This window comes from Pelophylax lessonae (genome assembly GCF_965119305.1).
Source record: "Pelophylax lessonae genome assembly, chromosome: 2".
NCBI classification, from domain to species: Eukaryota; Metazoa; Chordata; class Amphibia; order Anura; family Ranidae; genus Pelophylax; species Pelophylax lessonae.
Genome location: NC_138769.1, coordinates 114,348,942 through 114,362,395, shown reverse-complemented (window position 1 = coordinate 114,362,395; position 13,454 = coordinate 114,348,942). Strand labels below are relative to the sequence as shown.

Genomic DNA, 13,454 nt, shown 5'->3' with positions numbered 1-13,454 from the left:
ACTGTAGAGGCCTTCTGATCCCTTGTTGGGAATGCTTGGGCGTATCTGGTAAAATGGTCTGTTACCACAAGGACATTCCCTTGGCCACTCAGATCAGGCTCTAGGCAAAGGAAATCAATGCACACCAGTTCCATGGGTCCCTGGCTTTGCAGATGGCCCATTGGGGCTGCTTGACGTGGCAGAGTCTTCCTTTGTATACATCGGACACAAGAATGACAGTATCCTTCAACTTCGGCCCTCATACAGGGCCAGTAGAACCTGTCTCTGACAAGCTGAAAAGTTCTTTCAGGTCCCAGATGGCCATGATTATCATGAAGAGCAGCCAGAACTCTCTCCCTGTATTTAGCTGGTAAGAACAGTTGCCACTTCTCCTCCAGATCTTCAGATGGGCCTCTTCGGTAGGCCACCCCTTCTCGGATCTGTAACCGGGTCCACTCTCTATGCAACAGACGGGCCCCCTGAGGAGAGTCGGTGAGAAGCAACTCAGGGCGCTGGATCTCCAAGGCTTCCAAAAGAAGTTTTCCCAGAGGGTCTTCCAGCTGCTCCTTCCTCAAGTCCCTTTTGGACAGCCGGGGTAAATCTTCCCCTTCAACCTGGGTCACCCTGCAATAGTATTTGGGTACTCCGACAGCCGAAACCCCAATCTCTTCGGCTCTTGATCCTCCTCTGGATCGAAGTTCAGTTCCCTGATATAGGGCACGCACCCCTTCTGGAGCCAAATGGGTCCATTCTTCATCAGGTTCGTGTGGTGCATGCAACCTTCTGGATAGGGCATCTGCATCCCTGTTCCCGATTCCTGGCCGATACTTCAGGCTGAAGTTGAAGCTAGAGAGGGCAGCCAACCATCTGTGTCCTGTTGCATCCAGCTTAGCTGTAGTCAACAGATAGGTAAGGGGATTATTATCCGTCTTGACAATGAATTCAGCTCCGTACAGGTAATCTTTCAGTTTGTCGACCACTGCCCACTTTAAGGCCAGGAATTCAAGTTTGTGGGTAGGATAATTCCTTTCAGCAGGTAGTAGACTCCTGCTCACGTAGGCTACGGGTCGCAGGTGGCCCCCATGTTCCTGGTAGAGTACCCCACCCAGCCCATCTCGGCTGGCATCGACATGTAGTTCATATGGTTTCGTGGGGTCTGCGTAGGCCAACACAGGGGCAGTGGTTAGATTCTTTTTCAACTGAATGAAAGCCCCTTCACATTCTGGGGTCCACTGATCCTGGATGGACTCCTTGGCCTTCCGGGGTCCCATGGTGGACTTCATTGGCTTGACCAGTTCAGGAACGTCATCTTCTTCGTTCTTTAGTAACTCATTGAGGGGTCGGGCAATCTTGGCGAACCCCTCTACAAACCTCCTGTAATAGGAGCAAAAACCCAGGAACGACCGAAGTTCGGTCACATTTGTAGGTCTCGGCCAGGAGGCGACAGCATCCAGCTTGTCCGGGTCGGTGGCCACCCCTTCTTCAGACACGATGTGGCCCAGGTAATGGACCGAGGACTGATAGAATTGGCACTTCTCAGGAGAAAGTTTCAGGCCTTCTTCATGTAGCCTCTTCAGGACCTTTTCCAACCTCTCCTCGTGTTCTTCCAAAGTTCTGCCAAACACGATAACATCATCCAAGTATACCAGTACCTCTATCAAATTCATATCTCCAACGGTCCTTTCCATCAGCCTTTGGAAGGTAGCAGGGGCCCCTGACAATCCCTGAGGCATGCGATTGAACTCAAAAAACCCCACAGGGGTGATGAAGGCTGTCTTCTCCCGATCTTCAGGGTGCATGGGGATCTGATAATACCCACTCTTTAAGTCCATCACACTGAACCACTTCGCCCCTGACAGGCTCTGTAGGGCGTCTTCGATTCGAGGAGTGGTATACTGGTCTGGGATGGTTCTTCTGTTCAGTGTTCGGTAGTCGATACAAAGCCTCAGAGATCCGTTTTTCTTCCGGACTACCACTATCGGAGAAGCATATGGGCTCCTGGATTCTCGAATAACCCCAGTCTTCTTGAGTTCCGCCAGCTGCTGACGTAGATCTTCTAAGTCACCTAAGGGAACTCGCCGGACTCTTTCTCGGAAAGGTTTGTCCTCACTCAGGCGGATCTTATGAGTGGCACTCCTGGCGCATCCCACGTCGAACTCATCCCTAGAAAATATTCCTCGCCATCCAGCAAGTTGTGCCTTGGCCCTCTTCACCCATTCTGGTGGGAGGGCAGCGTTTCCAGAGCAGAGCTCTTCTATAACATCTTCACCCCTTCCCTCCTCTTTAAGATCAGATGGGACAACTGGGGTAGCCGGGTTAACTTGGCCCAACAGCACTCTGGCCGGTACCTTCACCGGTGTAGTAGAGGTGTTTCTGACACTCACTAAAACCCTTCCATGGTTTTTCTGTAACACCTTCAAAGGGATCACTTCAGGGATTACTTCTATCCCTCTCTCCTCTTCCTGTGGACCTGATTCAAAGATGATAAAAGGGCCCGGCTGTTTCCATGTGAGTTTAACGGAAGCTTTCAGACAAGCCACCTCTCCTGGCTGCAAGACCTTTTCCGTTCTGTCCAACTTCCAGAGTCTTCCAACTCCTTCTGCAGGAGTCTCTTGCTCCAATACTAATCGTTGATAGGCCTGCCGTAGCATGGGGTGAATCCTTGGCGCTGGAGCATCCTGTCCCTGGACCAGTTGTGTCAGGAGGCGCCTTACTAGGTCAGTGTTGGTCCCTACGATGAGAGAGCTTTTGTTGGCCCCTGGCGGACGAGGACAGACCACCGCTAGGGTGTCGAAGGTTTCAGCTTCACCAGCCACTGATGGGTCAAAGGTCAACTTGATTGGCAGATACCCGTCATAGGGAAAACTTTGAGTCCCGATACCCCATATCTCCAGATCTTCCAACTTCTGCAGAGGTAGATGGGTAAGGTGTTTATCATAGAAGTCTCTATACAGAAGAGTCACTTGGGCCCCAGTGTCAAGGAGGGCTCTTGTGTAAATTCCTTCTACCTGGACAGAGACTACAGGGGAAGGCCCGACCAAGTTAGTTGGGAATTCTCTTGAAGTGGCCTTGTTGTCTGATTCAGTTCTCTGCACCCAGGCTCTTTTCTTTTTTTTTCTTCTGGACTTCAGTCCCCTCTGGGCCCGGTGTGCATTGATTTTCCTTCTCTCAGTAGCCTGGAGTATAGAACTAGGGGCGTTGTACCTGGATCTGACTCCCTGACTCAGATTCCCTGAATCATTGAGCCTCTTGGATTCCCTTGAAACTGGCGGGCACCCGGTCGACTCCTTCACGGGTGCCCTCTGAAGTTTTTCCGCTGGCTTGCGAGGTTCTGAGGCGACATTTCCTGGGCTGGGACATACTCCTCTAACATGTCCTACTCCCCCACAGTTGAAACAAGTTAGCGATCTCCTAGGTCTCGGTTCCGGGTCTACTCTAAGGTTAGAAGGTTTATCCGGCTTCTCTGACACGTTCCCATCAGGTAGAGTAGATGCCTGACTAGTCAGGATGGACACCATTTCTATCAACTGGGACACCTGGGTCTTTAGGAGTTCAACTTGCGAGTCACTTTCTTTTGCACTTATCACTCTGACACGAGCAGTTGAGTCAAACTGCCGACTCTTCCTTTTGTTGTCTAACATGACCTCTTCTTCTCTGACCATTCGGATCAGGTCAGGGTATTCCAGAATGCCACCATCTTGGCGAGTTCGCAACAGTATGGCAATGGGATCTAAGGGTTGAGCCCCTCTCAGCACCTGCCGTGCACGAGTCTCATCTACCTTCCGGGGGTCTATCCCTTTCTTTATCAAGATCTGGTGGATGATCTTATCTAGGCGTCTAATAAATTCGGACAACTTCTCTTCCTCTTCTTGGTAACAGTGGTCTAACTGGTAAAGAAGTTCAGCCACGTTCTCCGTCCGACCAAATACATCTTGTAGAATGTCTAGATAATCCTGTGCAGTACAGTTCTTTTTGCTTAGCTTGAGATTACGTACGGCCTCTAGTGCAGGTCCCTTTAAACTTTCTGTGATTCTCTGTTTCTTGTGCTGTTCTGGTACCTCCCACTCTTCCAAAGCCTGAGTGGCGGTATCTAACCACTCTTCAAACCCATCTTCTGTCGAAGGCACAGGCTGTTTCCCAGAGAATGTCCTGAGCTTCCTATATTCAGTCATCAGATAGTTTGGGGAGTCCTTACTACATTTTGCTACGATTTCCCCGAGAACAGCACACAGTTCTGAGCTAAAGGTAGACAAAGGTGGTGACTCTGGACTCCCTTCTTGGACACCTTTTTCTTTGCTGGATCCCCCAGGAGTGGTGGATGAGGGACCTTCAGTAAGGACTTCTGGATGTATTAAGAAAAGTTCTGTTTGGTCAGTAGTCTTTACACTGGTTCCCTTAAAGTAATCAGGGACCCCCTTCCTCCACTCACACAATGCATACGTGTGTGGAACGGTGGTGTCTGTCTTTATGTCAGTCACCCAGAATTTCCTGTCTGTGGACAGTGCCCTTAAAACTGGGAGGAGTTTTTCCTCAGTCCAGACCTCTCCCTTGATTTCAACCACCAGGCCATTTTCCACTACGACATTCTCTTCCCTGCACCACTCGGCTGCAGCGGTAGGATCCATTTCTGCGTTGAGGGGGATTCTGTGGCTGAGAGGGTTGTGTTGCAGGACTGTAGATGATCCCGGACGAGCCCCCACGTGTAGCACCACCCCCGCAGGAGCTGCTGATTAGATTATTGGGTCTACGTCCTGCCTAACAACCCACAGAATTGGCTCGAACCCTCCCTAGGCACAACTGACCCAGAATAGGACTGGAATACCAAATGGCTACACAGATTGGAATATAACACTTCAATAAATAATAATGACCTGTTACCTCTCTCCAGCTGCAGTCCTTCTGGGTAATACAAGGTGACCACACACAAGCTTGCTTTTAAACAGGAAAGTTATTTACTGTGAATCAAATAAACAGTTTCGATACAGTAAAATATGACTTTGTAAAAGGATATACTAATTAATTAATCAAAGATAAGATAAATACTGTGATATCACTCCTCAAGGGCACATTAATTGTTTCAGGAAATGTCTCAGAGCCTATAGGACCACCATCTTAATCACTATTATACTTTTGGAGATAAGGCTCAGCATTCAGTTAGACACAGTATCAGAATGTCAGACCTATCTGAGTCCGCTGTTTCTTCTCTATATCTTCGCTAGCAACGTTGGTGCACTCGCAATTTGTAATCCACATTGAGGATGGGTGATCAATAGAGAGAATGGCAGCAAACAGTTAGTAATCACCGCGGGGTGTCTGTGCAGGATTGCTGGTAAAACTTCTGTGAGAGATGTACTGGGCCACCTGGTATATTGCCTTCTACTACTCTAAGGCTAATCCTGACTAAAGTTACTTCTTTGATAGATAGAGTCAGTTTTTGGGCAGGTGCCCTCTCACCAACAGGACTGTCTCCCAGGAAGCCTCCGCTGCTGTCTCAGTCTCCGGCCTCTGTCACCAGCCGCGCTAGGTATTTGGGGTGGATGAGTCTGGTCTCTGTAGAACATCGATGGGACCTCCAGGAGGGATCCTCTACTGGAGATGAAACACTGCAACTTAGTCACTTAAGGCCCAGGAGTTTCGGCCTAGCATACAGCATCAGCCCACAGCACTGGCATCCTGCTTGTCTCACTGTGTCTTTCCCAAGAGAGTGAGCCTGGCTCCTCCCTTCCTTTATAAAGCTTCCCCCAGAAGGCTGTGCGGTGCAGCAGTGCACCCTGGTATTCTCAAAGCACTATGGGCGATGAAGACTGCTCAACTTCCTGAAAGGAAAATAACATCAAAAGACATTCCATAGCCGCTGCAATGTGTCCTTTTGGCCACTAGATGGAGCCGAGTTCCTCTCAAATGTCAAGCAGCAGTCTTTTAGAACTTGTATAATGGAAGACCCCGCTACATTACTTACTGTATTTTAGATTTAACTTTACAAGACTGTATGACGTGTTAAGTTCTAATTAATAAAATTTATAACATGTATAAAATAAATGTAAAATACCAGCATGTAAAATTCCTAACAAACAAATCCAATTTGTTTAGAAAGCTTGCATCTTTAATAGCTTAAAGTGATATTAAAGGCAAAAAAAAAACATGTTATACTTGCCTGCTCTGTGCAATGATTTTGCACAGAGCAGACCCAATCCTCCTCTTCTCGGGTCTCCCACCGCCACTGTTCCCTCCCTCCTTTTGAGTGCCCCCAAAGCAAGCAGCTTGCAATGGGCGCACCCAAGCCAGCGCTGCCCCCCCCCTCTCTCCTTATTGGTTAACTGGCTGTGGTTGACAGCAGCTGGAGACTATGGTTTACCACTTCTGTCTCTGCCAGTGAGGAGGGAGAGTCCCCAGAGCGCCGATGCTGTTATACACATCACTGGATCCAGAGAGACCTCAGGTAAGTATTGACCTCCCTGGCGGTATTCTCGAGTGTGGGTCGGGGTTATTTTCAGTACCAAAAGTGGTAACCCTAAACCACACTCGGGATTACCCCAGAATGTTACTCACCTTCCCCGCGCTCCCCCACCATCCTTCCCGTCCTCCTCACAGTCTCTCCCCGCTCTGTGCACGGGCGATTGCCGACACTTGCCTTCCAGTCCCCTCCCTGCGAGCGTTGCGACACAGGGGGGTGGAACCGGCAGCAAATTCAAAAGTGTAAAAACACTAAATGACACGCTACAAAGCTGTGATCCTAACAGATTACACTGTATCATGCCATTTCAGCACAAGATTGCACCTGGTGACTTTTCCAGTGCCTTGCCTGTTCTTTTCCAGTTCTTTGTGCCTGGAAAATTGAGAATAACCATGGTGTCCAAAAAGCGTTCTTTTTGCTCAAAAGCGCTTTTAGACGAACTGGAAAACAGCGACAGCGAAACTGAGTTACTTAAAGAACTGAGCGATAACGATTCGTGGGAAAATTTGTCATCAGGTACGGAAAGTGACGACAGCGACGATTCTGATGTCTCTTTCTGGCACATAGCTTGTGAAATTTGGGAAGTATTTCAAATGATTCTTCAGAATTCCCAACGGAGCGATGTGCCAGAAAGAGACATCAGAATCGTCGCTGTCATCACTTTCCATGATGACGAATTTTTTGCTGTCACTGTTTTCCAGTTCGTCTAAAAGGGCTTTTTGGACACCATGGTCGTTCTCAATTATCCAGGCACAAAGAACTGTAAAAGCACAGGCAAGGCACTGGAAAAGTCACCAGGTGCAACCCTGTGGTGAAATAGCATGATACAGTGTAATCCGTTAGGATCACAGCTTTGTATCATGTCATTTAGTGTATTTACACTTTTGAATTTGCTGCCGGTTCCACCCCCCTGCGTCGCAACGCTCGCAGGGAAGGGAACCGGAAGACAGGTGCCGGCATCGGCCAAGCACACAGCAGGAGGACAGCGGAAGAACGGGGGGGGGGGGGGGGGCAGGAGACCACAGGGGAAGGTGAGTTTTAAAATGTAAAACAACAGACTTCTATGCAATACAATGTACCGCTTTCAGCCCCTAAAATTTGAAATAATCATACCGACAGGGAGGTTAAGGGGAGCTGATGCACACAGGTTTTTCTGCCTAGAACTACTTTAAAGTTGACTTTTCAATAACTTTACGAATCTGCAGGAATCAATTCCTGGCATGTTACAATATACAGCAACAGTATATTTTCTCAATAAAGCTGAACCTTTTAATATTATTAAAGCAATTCTTAAACCTCTGTGCATGGTTGCCTAGAGTGAGATGATATCATCAGTTTGTTGCAGGCAGGTGAAAGCATTTACTGAGTCTCTTCTACCTCACGATCAGACTGCAACATTCTAATTTGTATCAAGTCAAGGTGACAGGCAGTAGCACAGGGCCATGATTACATGATTGTGTCATCTCTGAACCGGCATTTCAGTCTAGGATGTAGATGCCCACCATGGATGATGTCTGAGCAAAGATGGTGCCAGGAAATGAAGATGTAAGCATGAAGGGAGGTCATTACCATGATCTGCATGAAAAGTAATAAATATTTATCCATTACTTAGCATGCAAAACTCAAGCTAAGATTTCTCTAAGTTAGCTAATAATTGTTAGCACTTACAACTCCAAATTTTCCTTATTGAATAACCTGCTACAGGTCTGCATTACTAAATGACTGGCATGTCTCAAAATATAGCAGTATAGTTTCTCAAGAAAACAATGCTTTTTATCATTGCACAACAATTCTGATGTCATCAATCTGGTATAGAAACGAGACAAGTTCCTTTAGGCTTGGTTTCCACTAGTGCGACTTGTGGTGCGACTTGACACATGTCAAGTCGCACAGCAAGTCAAAACCCATTGTTTTCAATGGGGCCCGTTTCCACTGCCGCGGCTTCAGTTGCCGCGACCTCAAAAGTAAATCGTGTACTACTTTTGAGCGCGACTTCCCTCTATATATGAGGGACAAGTCTAACTGAAGCCGCGGTTTACTTTTGCTACGAAGTCGTGCTAGAAGTAGCACAACTTCGTAGCCGCACTAGTGGAGACCGAGGCTCAGTCAACCTCTTTGTTCAGTGTATATTTGAGCCATTTTACAGGGAAAGAGGAAGCAGGTTGGCTAATATTTACAAGACTGCAATAGATTTTAACACAGGCAGGCATTTCACTTCCATCCATGTAAACCTGAACCACTATGCCATCTCCCTTCTATTCAGTTAGACTTGCAGGACACCATGCTATCTCACTTCTATTCAGTTAGACTTGCAGGGCACCATGCCATCCCACTTCTGTACATTTAGAACCGCAGGACACTATGCCATCCCACATGTATCCAGTTAGACCTGCAGGGCACAATGCCATTTCACTTCTATCCAGACAGGTCTTCAGGGCACGATGCCATGCCACATCTATCCAGTTTGACCTACAGGGCACTATGTCATCCCACTTCTATCCTGTTATACCTGCAGGGTACTATGCTAAGCTACTTCTCTCTAGTTAGATCTGAAGGGTACTATGCCATCCCTCTTTTATTCAGTTAGACCCGCAAGGCACTATGCCCACTTCTATCCAGTTAAACCTGCAGGGTACTATGGCATCTCACTTCCATCTATTTATGTCTGTAGGGCACTATGTGAGCCCACCTCTATCCATTTAGACCTGTAGGGCACTATCCCATCCCTTTTCTATCCAGTAAGACCTGCAGGGCATTATGGCATCTCACTTCCATCAATTTAGGTCTGTAGGGCACTAAGTGAACCCCCCCTCTATCCATTTAGACCTGTAGGGCACTATGTCATCTCACTTGCATCCAGCTAAACCTGCAGGGCACTATTTCATACCACTTCTCCCCACTTAGACCTGCAGGGCACTATGTCACCCTATTTTTATTCAAGTAGACCCACAGGGTACAATGCCAGACCTGCAAGGCACTATGTCATCCCATTTTTGTTCAGGTAGACCCACAGGATACAATGCCGTCCCACTTCTTTCCAGTTTGACCTGTAGGGCACAATGCCATCCCACATCTTAAAGCTTCCTTGTTGATATCTACGAACACGAATTCTGAGCCTATAAATGTGCAAATCGCATATTTTTACCCGATGTGGGCCCCTACAATGAAGAAGAGAGGCAATGCAGGGTGCAGATGTATGTGACAAAAGGCTACATGCTCACCCAGAGGCACATTAGGGAGTCACTAGAAATATAAACCTCAGATTAAAGCACACTGAGTAGACTAGTAGAGTAAACTAAGTAATCACATGACCACTGATTGCTCAGTTTTTGGTCTTCTCGGGCTGAGAGCAGCAGTCAGTCAATGCTCTCTGCTCTGCTCTTTTAACGCTCACTGGAGCATTGGGCAGGGGATGTGGCGGGCATGCCCAGCCACGCATTGAAAGGTGGCAGCTAGGTGGATCCAGACAATATTATCTAGATCCTTCTAGAGCCTGGCTCGCCTCTGTTGCATCAGCTGACTGCGGGCAATAGCCTGCTATCACATAACTCTGGGTCAAAGGAGAATGATAATAAGTGCACATAAGAGAAGTATGGACAAAAAGCTTTGGCTATACTACTCTGTTTAGAAGCTGGTCAGATTTTGCCCGTTTGTCCAAATGTACTCTTAAGTACTTTTCAGGTGTGCTTCTGTGAAGAGGGAATGAGAGAAAGTAGAAGGTGGGTTTAACACCAATTTATCAGAAGAAAGAACAATAGCAATAGAGGCATGTTACTTATTGTTCCTTCCCATCTTCACACTCACAGACAATATTTAGAATCTTATGAAAAATGTCTGGACTTGGAAACTATTATCTCATATACGTGCAAGTCAACAAAGATTTTCAAAGTAAAATCTGAGGAAACCCCACTGACCATGCCAATTTTTAACCACACCCACAAAACCACGCTCTTGTTTGTAGTCACACCCAAAAATGCATGGCCCCCCCCATTTGTTGCCACACCCACAAAATAATGCACCCCCTTTTCTAATTTAAAAAGGTTGTAAAACTCAGTCATGAAATCTGAGCAAAGCACATGCATCTGTAGTGTTTACGTATCTCTCTCCAAAGCTCTAAGTGCTGTTTCTTTCTGGTGCTTCGTTGCTCTGTTATCATCATTAGTCATGTCAGAGAAGTTTTTCAGACACATGAGATAAAATTTGTGTTGGGAGGGAGGGGGAGAGGGAAGGGGGGGGGGAGCTCAGCAGACAGCTTATCTTTTCAGTTCACAGTCCTTCTGCTGTGTGGAGGGGGGGGGGGGTGTTCCTTTCCTCCAATCAGCTCTCACACTCTGTAACTGCAGTCTCTCCACCCCCTCCTCTGTACTCCTGACAGATGAAGAAAGATTTTTACACTTTTCTCCCCTTTTGAAGGGGTGTAAAGAGAAGACTGCAGATAAACATGTAAAACCTATGTAGGTGGATTTATTTCATCTCTGTGTATTATCTGAGGCTCTTCACTTCACTGGAAATATGTGAGGGTTTACATCCACTTTAATATACCCTCAAACAATTTACAGACTTTTGGAACAAGAGGCAGAAATTTGAGGTATAAGAACAAAATACAGATTTTGAATAAATGGCACTAACATATGCATGCATAGTTAGGCAGGATGGCTTTAACCACTTTAGCCCCAGCCCTATTTCGGACACTTTTTGTTCACAAGTTAAAACCAGTATTTTTTCCTAGAAAACTACTTAGAACCCCCAAACATTATATATATTTTTTTAGCAAAGACTCTGGAGAATAAAATGTCGGTCATTGCAAAATTTTTTGTCACGCGGTATTTGCGCAGCGGTCTTTAAAACGCCATTTTTTTGGAAAAAATTTGAAAAATCACATTTCACTGCATTTAAAAAATACTAAACAGTAAAGTTAGCCCATTTTTTTTGTATATTGTGAAAGATGATGTCACGCCGAGTAAATAGATACCAAACATGTTACGGTTTAAAATTGCGCCCCCCCGTGGGATGGCGACAAACTACGGTCAATAGAGATCTCAATCTGCGACGCTTTAAATTTATTTAACGGTTACCAGTTTAGAGTTAGAGTGTAGCTCTTTTTTTTTAATTATTGCCCACGCTCTGGCGATCGCGGCGATACCTCACATGTGTGGTTTGAACAGCGATTTCATTTGCGGCTCGACTTGCGTATACGTTTTTTTTTGTGCGCGAGCTAACGGTGACGGGGACGGCTAAATTTTTTTTTTTTTTCCTATTTATTTTTTCTTTTTTTTTAAACTTTATTACAGGTTTTTAAAAAAAAAAAAAATCTGATCACTTTTATTGCTGTCACAAGCAATGTAAACATCCCTGGTGACAGCAATATGTCGTGACAGGTACACTTTATGGAGGGATCGAGGGTCTAAAAGACCCTAGACCCCTCCACTACACTTCCCTGTATGCAAAACGCCGAACACGGCATTTTTGCATACAGCCGTTTTTCAAATCTGCCGCCTTTTGCAGCACAGTAACCCGGACGTGACGTCATGGACGCCGCCTCCGGGTTACGTCATCGGAGACCCGATCGATGCCGTTTCCGGCATTCATCGGGACTCCATCCAGCCGGCGGACGTGCCGGCTGGGTGCTCGGGGCTCCCGGTGGGACGGTAGCCCCGAGCAAAGCCGCGGAAGGCGGCGGGAGGGGGGGGACGTCCCCTCCCGCCCCCCCGGGTAACGATCGAGCGGCTCCCGAGCCGCATCGATCGTTACCGACGGAAAGCCGACCGTCGGCTTCAAACAACGGTACCAGGATGATGCCTCTAGCTAGAGGCATCATCCCGGTATAACCACTCAAAGTCAGCCGACGTAGAGGTTACGTGACTGGTAGTAAAGTGGTTAAAGTATCTATGTATCAGGTGTCATGGTGTCAGTCGTCAATAAAAAAAATGTGCTCCTTTTGCTGCACAATGTGGCACACATATTGCTCCACCCGCTGAGCACCTAGATGCTTCAATACAATGGCAGCACATCACAAATAATTTATATCATTTTTCATGCTTACATTGAAAAGAAAGGCAGAGTTTAAAAAAAAAAAAAAAGCAGTGAATACCCTACTCAGCCTGAGCGCCTGAGACTTGGACTTTAAAAAGTAAAATTAATCAGTAAACCGGTAATGGTATCCAGGGAACATAATTTACTTCAGGATTTATCAGCAGGAGATCACTGGATGGGCAAGGGTCCTATGAGCATCTTCCTTTCATAATACATGGCAGAATGGCAGTACACCCCTTGTTCCCGTACACTCAGTAAAGAGCGACATCTAGATGTCACTTCCAGCAACAAAGTGTGAATGTACCCAAAATTTGGCAGAGTCTGTTTGGCCACTGGGGACACTGCCAGGACATTTGCTTGCAGGGGCAGACCACTCAAAACCAGGACTGTCCCAAGCAAACAGGGATGGATAATAACTGCGGGTAACTTAAAGCAAACCTGTTCTTTTTTTCAGGCAAAGCAGCTGATTTGCTTTATTTCCCCCATCACAGTAAAATTCAATTCCTTTTAATTCTCCACTACTCCAGATGGGAGCCAAATGGGATGAACTGTACTTCAGTGACTCTCTTCATGTGACAGTGTTGGGCCAATCAGTGCTGTCACATAGAGAGACATGCGTAAACTATGACTCAGGCAACACGTCTTTTCTTTTGTGGCTGTAGAAAACATAAATGTGATAAAAAAAATTCTAAGTGTTGTATATGTGTTTGTGGAGGTCTGCATCTAAAGCCTCGTACACGCGCAACGATTGTTGGCCGACCGATCGGCCGTCTTTTGTCCAGTGTTGTTGTGTTGGTTGAAATGTTCTCTAGACTGCACACGAATTTTGTCGGCCAACAACAACCAACTTCAGAAGTGATGTCATGTTCTGGTTTACTTTTCGTGTGTTTTTTCTTCTCTGAGCATGCCCAGTCTTGCTCATCACATTTTTGTCTACCGAAATCTGTACTGACTGAAGAACAATCGGCCGTTCTGGTGACGGCCAACA

At 46.6% G+C, this 13,454-nt stretch overlaps 1 protein-coding gene across 1 annotated transcript in view; it reads right to left on the bottom strand.

Annotated features, from left to right (window-relative positions):
• LOC309545329 (LHFPL tetraspan subfamily member 7 protein-like) overlaps positions 1–13,454 on the bottom strand; it is a 307,481-nt gene that overhangs the window by 149,112 nt on the left and 144,915 nt on the right. The gene's annotated exons all lie outside the window — the stretch shown is intronic.